The 13,518-nt window shown below is 37.5% G+C and overlaps 1 protein-coding gene across 2 annotated transcripts in view; it reads left to right on the top strand.

Annotated features, from left to right (window-relative positions):
• Positions 1 to 7,612: 7,612 nt before the first annotated feature.
• The window catches only part of A1CF (APOBEC1 complementation factor), an 80,998-nt gene continuing 75,092 nt past the window's right edge, over positions 7,613 to 13,518 (top strand). For both annotated transcript variants that reach the window (XM_036924020.2, XM_036924017.2), the window contains exon 1: positions 7,613 to 7,706. The gene's annotated coding sequence lies outside the window, so the exon portion shown is untranslated. The remainder of the gene's footprint in view (positions 7,707 to 13,518) is intronic.

The following is a 13,518-nucleotide window of genomic DNA, read 5'->3' as shown; positions in this document are numbered from 1 at the left end:
AAAAATGTAGACAGAACCTAGCATGTTCACATAAGCATATAGCTGATCTCACAAGGATGGAAATCCAAGAAAGGTAAAAGCAATAAGGAAGCCAAAATTGGCAGGAGCTGATATTAGTAAACAAGTGAAACAGGCCACGGTGACCAGGTGGGGGCCTTGGACCTGAGAGAAGCGTGGAGCTGGTACTGGTATCGGGCCCAATACCAATTCATTATGTCAATGGAACTGCACTGCCCCAAATGGAATGCAAACTGGAAAATATTTGCCCATTGGCAATGGAAAATGAAAATGAAATTTACCTGTCTCAATCTTAGCTCTGAGTAAGATAAAATTTCTCCTATTTTTAACCATTGACCTTTCCTTATGCAGTTTTAAGATATTTATGTATGATCTATATCTATAAACTATATACACTTACACATTCACATACATACACATGTACATGTATCATACATATCCTGCATAGTCTCAGAAACTCCATAGTAAAAAAATTAAGATGGAAATGTGTCCCAGAGAAAGCAAATGCAACACTTCTCTGGGGGGACACTCCCCTCAGTCCAGCTGGCAAACAGGTGGTCCAGGATTCCCAAATATAAAAGCACCTGTTGAGGATAACCCCACAATTTAAAATGGCAAAACTATAAGGACCTGAGACAGCTTGAAGGAAACTTGACAGAAACAACAAGAAGCATTTAACCACTAATTTCTTCATGTACTATAATTATCATAACAGATTATAAAACATTTACTACGATCTATGAAGTAAAAGATGGAACTGAAAACAAAAATAAACAATAATTCACAGCTCTATGTCAAAACCAAATAGAACTTCTAATACATACACAATACACATATACACACATGTTTACATATTTGATGAAGTTTAAAACCCCAATGGAAGGGTTAAGATGGATTAAACAGCAGATCACATGGGGTAGAAAAGGAACTTGGTGAAGTGAAAGGTGTATCTGAAGAAATTACCAAAATGTCTCTAATCAGAGCTTTAAAGAGAGGGTAGGTTCAGGGGCAACATTTGAAGAAATGATGATGAAGACTTTAATAGAACTGATGGAAGACATATATCCTCAGATCCAGGAAGCAGAAGTCTTCCTAAATGCAGTCTATGTAAAAATACAGATATGTTAGTGGAAGAACCAAGAAAAGAACCCAGGTCTGCCTAGTCTGGATGGAAATGAGAAGAAACTTACCAATTGCTAGGCATGCTACAAACACATAGCTCATTCAGTCCTAACAAAATACTGTAAATTAGAAGGTATCAGTCTCATTTTTAGATGAGAAAATTTACATTCAGACACTTTAAGAACAATTCCAAGGCCACTGAGTGAGTAAATGGCAAATGCCTAACTCTGCTTCACTCCTGCACCATAAGACCCTCTGCACAGAACATTTAAGCCCTTATTTCATTTTCTCTTCTTCAAACAGAGGAAATTGCCCACCTACCCTAATCATTTCCCAGAGTTGCTATAGGGACAAAACAAATACATATAATATCTTAATTTCTAGTCATCTGTGACTCTCAAAGCATGTTTACATTGTCTGCCCCGCAATGTAAATGCACAGTGTTAACCAACCACATAAATGATCTTGGACCTTCTGACAGGAAACACTAGTTTTCAGAGCAGTAATTTTGAGGACACACAGAAGGTTTCTATTTGCTAGGGTAATGGAAGAAGTACAGTTAACCTTCAAGATTCTGTTTAAAACTGATTAACATACAGTTAATATAGGTAAATATTTACTATGAATCTGGCATTGAGCTAAGCACTTTCCTCACCTTCTCTGAGTCTCACAGGAAGCTGTGGGGTAGGTGTTGCTATCATCTTCTTTTTCAGATGTGAATACAGAGGCTTAGAGAAGTTAGGAGGCTTGCCTGAGGTTAGGCAGCTAGTTGTGTGTTTAATGAAGATTTCAGCCCAAGTACTTGGGCTGTAAAGGCCATGCTACTAAACAGTATACTCTACCAGCTCCTAGCACTGGTATGGTTGTTATGAAAGCCCAGTGAAAGTGTTCAGCAAACTGCAAAGCACAATTGAAAGGTAACTTCCCTTTCTGTATAAACCACAATGAACATGAATTAGAAACAGGGCCATTACAGCAACAGCTGCTGTTTTGTTTTAGCAGTTAATGTTCTCTTCACAAGAATCTTGCCATTAATTTCAGCTTTCTTTCATCACTTGAAAATGTATTGATGCATATAATTAGCACTTTACTTGTCTGTTATTCTTGATCCTCAAGTTATTCTGTTTATTAAGAATCCCGAAGTATTTATTAAGAAAATCAGAAAAATTGCCCCTTTCAGTTCATTGATAAATGTTTTATTGCTTGGATGTGGAAAGTCTGGATTTGCTAAATTAGCCACATCTAATTTTATTGGAAAAACATTCAAGATACTGCTTAAATTTGCCATATATAACTTCTTAGATTCTTGTTAACCTGAAGAATTCAAAATATCAATTGATCATGAGGAGTAGTACATTTGTGTGAAAGGGGGAGAAAAAGATTATGGATCTGCCATACCCATCCTGTCTGGGTTGTGTGTGGTATGCACATACACACGTGTATACATGTTTTAATTTTGCTTCTCCCAGAATGTCCCATAGATTTGGAAAAGAAGACATCTTCTTCTTCAAAACTTTGTAAAATGAACTCAAAGAACTAGGTAATGACACGGTCATTAAAAGAAATTACATAATAACTATTTGAGAGAGCTTTACCTAAATGCTAGTGGAGATCTTTCTATAGGAATTATTTTCTTTACAGGAAAGAAAAATAGAGTTCGGCAAATTAAGCAGACTAACGACCCAATGATCAGTATTTTCTAATAGCAATAAAGGAAAATAACCAGGTTGGTAACTGGATTTCTTTTTCTAAAACTGCTCTTTTACAAAAATCTATATTTGCTTTCACTTTGGGGTTGGTTGAATTAAATGATATTGCTGAAAAGAATACAATATTTGAAAACTCTAATTTCAAGATAATTCATTAAATGCAGGAAGGACTGTGATAAGGAACCAGGACTGAGAAGTGGGAGATTCTCGACTCATGTGTAAAAGACAGGGCCAGTAACACCTCACTGGCCATGATATAACCTACACTTTAGATAAATTCTCAAGAACTCATTTAACCCTACAATTATATGATACTGAAAATATCATTCAAATGTATCAGGAGAGCCAAATGATAGTCCCAAAACAAAAGGGTGTGTGTGTGTGTGTGTTTTAATCAATTCAACACTAGATGGCTCTAGTTACAAAACCAATACATTTTCAAAAGTAAAATCCTGGGATGTGACATTGAAGAACAGATAGATTTTAACTTACTGAATCAAATTTTGCTATCTCCAAAGAGTTGTAGGCATTAAGAATAGCATCAAGCTTTTATATTTGAAATGCTATGAATCTCTAAAAGAGCAGGCTTAACTCTCTATAAGTTATTTCATAGATTAGAACTTGTACAGACATGGCCTCAAGGATATAGATATGATTTACTCTGTAATTATTCCACTCTGTATTCATAGGATACTCTCAATTTCCAAATAATTTGCACATACACCAATTCACTTGACCAGTCAATAATCACTGAGGTGCATAAGGGAAGTAGATGTTTTTCCTCATTAAAGGCAAGGATGTAGAGACTCAACAAAGGACAGAACCTTGTTCAAGATTGTGTAGCTCATGTGTGATAGCATTAGGCTTAGATTCCCCAAGTACAGTACCAGCTCCTGGCTTAGAGCTCTCTCTATACAATAGTCAAGGAAAGAGAAATAGGCTGTTTACCGTAGGTGGTATGTCTGACATGGCTCTTTCATTCCTTAGATGCTCCATTCCAGCTAATTACACATCTCCACCAAACATCCACAATGAATTTTGAATTCCTAGGCAATTGAGAACAATGAAGAAATCTTCTATTGAGGTAGAAGTGGGTTTGGGATTATGGCTGGGAGAGAAGCTTCTGCTCTTGGTTATCTTTGGCTTTGAATTTCATTCTAAGTCTTTTACAGCTCTATGTTTTGCCTACACAGGCAATAAATAATCTATGATTTTTAGCAAAATAGGCCAGCTCTGTTGAGTGGCAAAGTCGGTCTAATAGTAAAGTCAAAATTAGTTAAAATCCACAAGCCAAATAATTCACATGCAAATAACTGATGAAAGCTACATCTTAATGAGCACTTACTATGGACCTGATTACAACTACTTTGCAAATCTCTTCCTTCATCCTTTCTTTCCTATTCCAGGGCCAGCACCCTAAACTCAACTATCATCACCTGCCACCTCCTAATAGGTCTGTTAGATTCTTTGACTCCATCAAATCCAAATTACTAACACTTATTGGAATACATACCTAAATAAATAATTCTAAGGCAAGCATATTTGATTTTTAAAAAGGAGAGAACCAGGCAATGTTATGCTATGACAATTTATTCCCTTCTCTATATCCAAAATATACATGAATAGATCACGTGGCTTACCTTCTTAAAACCCTTCAGTGACTTCCCACTGCCTCAGGATAACCCTGGAAATCACCCTCCCACCCATACACCCTTCAGGTCTCAGTTTAGATACCTGGTGTTCTGGATACCTTTCCTCAGTTCTTATCCAACCCCACACTAGGTTAGATTCCTGTATGTTACACTCTTTTCAGCAATTTGTACTTCTTAATACTCACACAACTATACTTGTTAATCACTGGGGGGACTATTTGTTTAATGTATGCTCTGTATCTGGCTTGTTAGCCACTGAACCCCAAAGTGTAACATAGTAAAAGCATACTTCAGACATATTGGGAGTTCAGTTCCAGACAACCACAATAAAGCGAGTATCGCAACAAAGTGAGTCAAATGAATTTTTTGGTTCCTCAGTGCATATAAAAGTTATATTTGCACTATACTGTAGTCTATTAAGTGTGCAATAGCATTATGTCTTAAATAGCACTATGTCTTAATTAAAATAAACTTTATTGCTGAAAATGCTAACCGTCACTTGAGCTTTCAGTAAGTCGTAATCACTGAGCACCTATCACCATAACAAATATGACAACGTTTGAAATATTGGCAATTACCAAAATGTGAGGGACATGAAGTAAGCAAAAGCTGCAGAAAAAAGGGTGCTGATGGACTTGATATAAACTTTGAATTCGTAAAAACTGTAATGGTTGTGCAGTGCAACAAAGTACAATAAAACAAGGTGTGCCTGTATTTTGCAAGCTTTTAAAATTGTGCTCCACAATAAAAAATAAATTTCACATCACACCAGTATACACGTCCACCTACATGCAACTAAAACATAAGTTCCATGAACACTGAATACCCATTCTAGATGTAATTCTCTTATTTTCTATCCTATTGTTTTTAAAACACGAGATGCAACCTAGTTTGATTTTACAGCCTAATAGACTCAGCTCTCATTTGAAATCATTACAAATCTAACCTAATGCTGAACAGATAGTAGATCCTCAGCAATTGTAGAATAAATAAATGAAAAGGGCATTTATCAGCCACTATTTAAACCAGACTTGTTTGTTTACATTGTGTAACAGTTTACCAGAGGGTTGCTTTGTCCCTCTCTGGAGAATGAGGACCCAGGAGTGCTAAACAGGATTTACTTTTCACAAACTATAAGCCAGCCTCGCCATTCTAGGTACAGTTACTTCCCTCTATTCAGTTAATGACATCATAGCAATGGATTTGACTTCATTCTAATCAGTTGGTTTCTCTTCATTGTAAGACCATAGAGTGTCCCCTTAAGCAATCTTTAGAAAAAGAAAGTCTGATCCATTATTTTTCCTTTTGTTGCTAATCAATATAGCCTTATCACTGCCAAAAAATATGTTTTATAAAATAAAAAGGAAAAAGCTTTCTAGCAATATCCTAATAATGCTACCAAATTCATTACTGCCTTTGGCTCTTCTGAATAATATATGAATTGTCTTATCTGAATGATCAGATGTTAGGGCAATTTTAACTTATTTCCAAAAACTTTGGTTTAACATGAGTATTGAGTATAGCCCTGCCCTATTGACTGTTAGGACCCCCAAAAGTAAGAAACTTATATGTACACATATGTAATAACGAATATAATGCCTTCTTTTACCTGTTGTGGTTTTGGGGGGTTTCCACCAGATACCTAAGACCCCTGGCTTTCCTTTCTTCTTCACTCTTGCCATCCAGGCACCTACCACACAAAACAACAAAGAAAACCCTCCCAGGACTGACAATCTTATATCAACAACTCTCAGTAGGACCAGGCAAACTCAAGTACAGATTCCCTACACCTTGGAGACCCATGCGAACCCACTAGGAAAAAAAAAAACAGTAAAACTGCTTGGTGAGGGGAACCCACTCCCAAGGAGGCTGTATGGGGATGTGTCCCTCATGCAGCTGTCTAGGTGAGTTGGATACAAATGCTTCCTTTAGGGCTCATTCCAGGGGCACAATTCCAGGGCAAAACAGTTGTTCTGGAGTGATTTCGTTAAACCTTGTCATGCATTGTTTTGCGAGAAGTTAGGGTAAATCAAGGCTTCCACACGTTTGAGAACTGAAGATTTTGTAGGCCAAACCAGCCTTCCAATGTATGACTTACCTCTTTATATATTCCCAGATGTGTTTAATTGATTCATCTTCCTCTAGCTCTCTGCTGTGGAAGGATTGCTCATCCTGTGCTTTTCCATAGACAAAATACTTTTACCAATAGTTGGTTCCTTGAAAGTTAGACTCCTCTTACTACAGCTGAAGCCAAGTGAGAGTGTCCTCCTCTAATTCCGGTACAGGGGCCTGTGGTTTATCAGCCCTTAAACTAAAATGTACTCAGAATTAGGAGGGTCTTGATTTTTTTAAGTGGGTTTTCTTACCTTTAGGAATTTCCTCAATAGACTGGAGCTCTTGCCAGAGAATTTAGAATGTAGAGTTTTTATCTTTGAAAAATGCCTTTTCTCTATTGCTCAAGAAACAGAGTTACCACTGAAATTTCAAGCCATGAACAATTGCCTCAGATCTCATATAAACCTCATAACACAGCTGATTTTTGTGCTTTCAGAATGATGGCTCCCTCTTAAAATATGAATGAGCAGCTTGTATAGAACAAATTGCGCTTTCCCCAAACTGATTTGACCCTATTTACTTGGTCATAGAAATAAATGCTTTAAGTATTTTATTTTTGTAAGCCACCATTTATCTACATACTTGACCTAAAACTCCATACTTTACTCCATGTAATACACTGATATAAAAAAGTGCCAAAAAAAAAAAAGAGGACATACTCTCCCCAGTTACTTTAGGCTCAATATCAGTTTGGCATAGCAGAAAACAGGGAGCTCACATAAATGCAAGCATAGTTAGCCAAACTGCAGTGAGTCCTACTTTTCGTTATATAAAGTCCCTAAAACAGCCTCAAAATAATATTCACATCAGTGGTTTATAATGCAAAATAAATTTTAATTTTGTAAACAAATGAACATGGTAGTTTTGTAGATTCCATCTAAGCTGTAGTGACTCAATTATCTGGTCAAAGGGCTGCATGGATGCAAGAGACAGGGTGAGTTAAAGTTTAACTACAGGAATTGTAAACCAAACCTAAAGCAACTGAACCTTTGGAGTTTGATATGATGATTAGAGCATAACCAGAGTGACACGTTGAATTCGCCATAATCAAGGAAACCTTTTCCGGGTGGGGATCTCTGAAATCACTCAGGTATGGTCCATGTGTTTTGCTTTTTCTATTTCGACTCTGAAACTGTGTGGTGTGGATCAATGGGAGTGCAGTAGAAACAGCATTTATCTGCTTCTCTTATACAGCCTAATTCAGGAAACTTACTAGTCATTTTTATACTAATGAAGCAACCTGAAAAGAGAAAAGGTATTTTGGAATGATCTTATAATGAAATGGCAGCCGTCGTTTTCTCTTTTATTTAATTCCTGAGTCAAAAAAATAAAATAAATGTAGATTTACCACTGCGGGTTCAAGAGCAGAGCTAATGTTTCTGTGAAGTTTATTTAGCCATAGCCAGACAGCAGGGAGAGGTGTGGTTGACTGTCTGTCTTGGCCCTGAGACCCTGGGAAACTTAAAAAAAAAAAAAAAGTAATTGTATTAACATCACGGGCAGATTCTGAGTTCTCTGTATGGGTCTTAATTCCTATCCTACTTTAGACTTCATAATCAATTATCTCCTTCCTTCTCCTTTATCCTGAACAATAATGAAAAACAAAACAAAAATCGACTTGGTGAATTCGTGCTCTTTCTTTTGCCATTATTCTACGAACCAAAGGAATGCCCTGGGCAATTCACCTTTCATTCTAGCAAAAAAAAACCAAAAACCGTCATAGGAAATGATTGGCTTTGAGTGTGTTAAATCACAACCTGGAGATGGCTAATTATTAGATCTCCTTTCAGGATGGTTTGGGCATCTGTGTGCAGTGGATATATTTCCACATGATCATTTTGTTCACTCCAAAAAGATCATTCACAACTAAAATATGATGGTATTTTATCTAAAGAAAAATTAATCAGGGCACTTACCAGGAATACCCCATTCCTACCAGAAATCTTTTAGACTTTCTGATTGAAATATATTTGCTGTATGATTACCAAAGTAAGTTACAAGGAGATTAAGTTCCAAGTTAAACAAGTTCATTTACTATAAGGCTCTTCAGATGTTTATTGTGTATCTCCAAGAAGATGAAAGACACAGCATTATTTGTGCAAGGATGCAGAATTAGTGTTTTGCAAAACATATATTGGCAAACTCAACTCATTACAATTTAGGAGTATCAAAGATGTGTTGATCTGGTTGAAAACACCGTTTATAAAATGTGCTGAGGTGTATACAACAGAAGCATAGATCTGGAAATAAAAGTGAAATCACTTACTTGTCAAAGTGTTAGGCCTTCCCCTGCTAAATACAGAATAATAAACTATTTATAGGTTCATTTTAAGGGCCAGATTTCCTGGAAGAATATTGATACTGCCCATTTGAGAGAATTCTCACAATTTACTGTTTCAATTTATTTATCTAGTGGAAGGGAAAGGGGAAGAATTTTGACAAGAAAAAAGAAAGTCGTTATTATGGGCAAAAGCATAAAATGACATAATGGATATGAAAACACTGAATATTTCATTTTTTTCTGGTTGTGTGCCATTTCATATACAACATTTCCTGTACTGCATTCAGTGGACGTTAATAAATGTGGCCCTAAAAAAAGTGACTCTGTTTGCAAGTAAGTTGAGGTAGTGGTGATTAGACAAGTCAAAGCAGGTCCTACTACGGCATGAGTGTTTTGAGTAATAATAACAGACACATACTGAGCACTATTTTGCCAAATACATTTCTAAGCACTTCCCATGCATTTATCTCATGAGAACAGCCATATAACATTTTAAAAGATTTATAAATTATAATATGTATAAGATTTATAAAGTTGTAACGTTTTACAAATGAGAAAACTGAGGCACAGATAAATTGCCTAGGCTCAAAATCACCCAGTTAGCAAGTGGCAGAGTGAGGTCTCCCAGCCAGGTGATTTGACTCCAGATCAGCCCAGGTGTGCAACCATTATACTGACTCACAAGGACTGGGGATTTACTGTGTGTACATATGTTCATTCATTGTGAATCTCCAGGAGAGTAGGCAGTGTTTTATTTCCTAAGCTTAATTCACCACTGAACAACTTCTCTCAGCCCCTGTTAATGTCTCTCAGAAAAGTATTCCTCACAACTCAGATTAAGAACACACCATTTTTATAACCCAAGTCCAGCATTCATAACCAGAACCGATTGAAATCATCACGATCAAAAACATCTCAGGGACCTTACAGTCTAGTTATATTTCATCCAACAAATCCATGCCTATTTTAGAGACTTTCCAAATTAATTCTGGAAAGAACACTGGCCTTTTCTCCTGACAGAGCTGGGTTCGAATGCCTGTTCCCAAACCGCCTATGTTTGCAACCTTGGGTTTCCTATTTAACTTCCTTGAATCTCAGATTCCTCAAATGTGGAATGGGGGTAAACTCTACCCTGCAGAATTTAGTGAAGATTAAATGAGATTGTATGGTAAAATCACTAAGCTCAGTCCCTGGCACACAGTAGGACTCCAGCAAAACTCTCTTCCCTTTCCATTTCCCATCTGTAACAACCTCCAGAAAAATTTCCTAAAACTCCGAACTTACCAATTAGCTTCTCTTTGTCCAAACAATAGTACTATAGTTTAATATGTAAATAATGAAGTTTTGGTTAGCCACAAACAGTAATCCTCTTCTATTTATTTGGAGAAAGACACAACCACCTATAATTTTCTTTCATTCTAAATTTTTAAAAAAACTTTTATTTTAGAGAATGTTACTCAAGAAAATGCTTAGTTAAAAAAGCTCAAAGCACTTTTCACTGAAACCCACAGGCCACCCTATCACAGTGTGTGTTCATTTCATCACACAGCTAGATAGTTGATGTTCAAAATTTGTCTCAATAACTGGCTTTTAAAATATTACCACCCTCCAGAAAGCTGGGTAGTACGCTGGGTACTATTGCACAATGGCTTTCATTACCTTATGCGGCTCTAAATGACTCAATAAGTTCAAACAAGACAGTATTGATCGATGGAAGATAAACACCATTTTATCTTATTCATGAAAACAGTAACCAGGATCCTCTGAAGTGCAGTCCCACCATCTCCAACCCTCCCCACCCCGGGCAAGACATCTGGAAAGGGAACAGCGCTGCTGCAGGGACTCCATTAGAAATCCAAATCCCACCGCAACTTGGTCTGGTACTGTAAAATCCAGGCAGTTCTTACTAACAAATGTTTACTGCTGATTACATCGGAGGAGCGACTTTATCATTTTGTGCCATCAAGCCTAATCCACCTAGGTCATCAGCTTTAAAAATTATTTAGAATCTTGAATTTAACAAACTAAAATCCTGTGTTGAGTGTGTCTGATCCAAACCAAAAATTAAACTACTTCCGTTTATAGAAATTGTTGTCTTGCCTAAAATATGCTGGTATCTTGAGGCCTCTAATTTGTCTTTCAAGATATATAGACTAGGCTTTTTTTTTCCTTACATGGACACGCAAGTGGAATTTTATATACATAGGTACTAACAATTATATGGAAAACATTTTCTAGGTTTGCTTATTTCAAGAGGGCTTGGTCCCTGTAATATTAAGAGAGATGCATAATGTGGATTAAGATAACTCCCTTTAATTTGCAAGATTATGTACAAGTGTTCTGCCCCAATCAGTAATATGACTAAAGACAATTAGCACATGACAATTTGGCTAGATGGAATAACTGAGTGAACAAACTGGCTTGCGATTCTATGAAATCCCACCTTCAACAACAGAGTAATGTCTTCTCTTCCCCCAGAAGTTAAAAAATAATCATTGTTTTGGGAATGCCCAATGATTTAAAGAACACAAACTGAACAGCAGGATTGAGTAATAAAATATCTTATTTCTATAGAATATTCTAGTTCACAAAGCATTTTAGACAGAAAATTTTAGATTTTTTTAATGCCACATTCTTCATAGTCAATTTGGTGTGCCCAGTTTCTTCAAGGTAATTGAGTTATTCTAATTATTCATCATCCCAGTTGTACAAAGCTAGCTCTTTGAAAGATGCTCTCACCTAGAGTTTGTAAGGCGTGCTGTTTATGTGGCATAGTGTTGGTTACGTAAGGAGGCTTCAACAGCTGTACTGCATATTAATTGATTTGATGATGAATTAATTAAGAAGTGAGATGAAACTATGAAGAGAGGCCACAAGGATTCACATGGAAGACGAGAGGAAAACCAGTCCCAGGTAGGTCCCAGAAGAAAACCCTAAAGAGATTTAAACCAGTGCAGATGCTGTATCTAACAGGGAGAGAAGTGAAGGAAGGGAGGGTGAAACTATGAAGAGAGGCCACAAGGATTCACATGGAAGACGAGAGGAAAACCAGTCCCAGGTAGGTCCCAGAAGAAAACCCTAAAGAGATTTAAACCAGTGCAGATGCTGTATCTAACAGGGAGAGAAGTGAAGGAAGGGAGGGTTCTGTATCTCCTAAAAGACTGGCAGAGCACCGGCAGAGTATAATGAATACACGCAGTTGTTTTCATTTCTACTAACTTGTCTTGACTATTCCTCCATTCAGCTCTTCTATTAGGATTGTGTTTAGTGCTCATCTTTCCAACTGGAACCTTCTTCATGAAGTCAGCTGGCTTCTTAGATGTATGTACTTCAACCCTAATGCCTCTAATTACTTGCAGTGGAAATCAGAAATCAAAATGTGACACCAAGAAGAGGGAAACTGTTGGCACATATAAATACTCATCTTGGGAATCCTCTTTCCTGAAGCTCCCTAAGAATGCCTCACAATTCAGGCATTTCCTACCAAGCAGTTAGAATTGGCACCCTATGATGATAATAACAATGATAATAATAGCTCTTACATCCTTAGGTAGCTCCCACCATGTGCCAGACACACAGGTTAAGTCCTCTAGAACCCTATGGAATAGGTGTTATTGCTATGCCATTTTTCCAATAAAGAGGTTAAAGTTTAAGGACATAGACTTGCCCCTGGTCACACAGCTAATAGGTGGCAAAAATGGGAATGCACTCCAGCAGTCTGACACATACCCCCTACATCTAGAGTATAAATGGAACATTGAGAAGCATTGAATTGTGGAATTGGAAGGAAACTTTAGGGTCCTTTATCTTACAGAAAAAAGCTGAAGGAGTTTCCCAAGAATAAAAGACCCTTCTGGTTGGGTGAAAACCCATGTGCAGGGCCCAAACCCTCAGGCTGGCCCTTTCCATATACCATCTTCCTCTTCACAGCATTTCTAATTCAGCCTGATAATCTGCATAAAGTCTGGGAAACAGATGAACAGGACCTCCACAGTTAAGAGGCACATTCTCTGCACTCTGAGTCCCACCCTCTTCGTAATGCCCAGACTCACAGACTGACACAGCCAGAAAGACTCAGTTAAAGGAGCCCCATTTTGTAACTCTCAGAGATTGCCAGGCCCAGATCATGGAGGAAATACATACAGGCACAGGCACCATGAACACAGGAGGCCTCTCCAAAAATACCGAGCTATTGTCCTGAAAGACTTGGCTGCCTTGGACACCAGTACTGCCAGTGTCTGAAGAGGACACACCCTTCTCCCCAGAGAAAGAATAATTGGGCTGCCAGGTCTATGAATGTTATGGGTGTCCCATATTTAAACTGACCTAATTTGAGACTTTAAATTCAGACCCAGACACTCCCAGATAGCAGCTCCACCAACCTCAATACAGTTATTCATCTAGGATACTAAGGGTGTGTTTCTAGGAGCTCCTTGTTAAAATACAAATTAGTTGTGATACAGTGTGAGTGAAAGGGGCACTTGGAGATGTTATCTTTCTGGAACACTTCAGCCTAAAATCACTTAGCAAATTAACTAGCTTGGTAAAGCCTTGCAAGAATGGTACTTAGAACAAGTAAGTTTTAATGGTGGGGAAGAGAAGAAGTGAAGGAGAAAGAGCC

The sequence above is a fragment of the Manis pentadactyla genome, chromosome 8, assembly GCF_030020395.1.
Source record: "Manis pentadactyla isolate mManPen7 chromosome 8, mManPen7.hap1, whole genome shotgun sequence".
Classification (NCBI taxonomy): Eukaryota; Metazoa; Chordata; class Mammalia; order Pholidota; family Manidae; genus Manis; species Manis pentadactyla.
The sequence above is the reverse complement of the archived record's forward strand: the minus strand, read 5'-3'. Positions and strand labels throughout refer to the sequence as shown.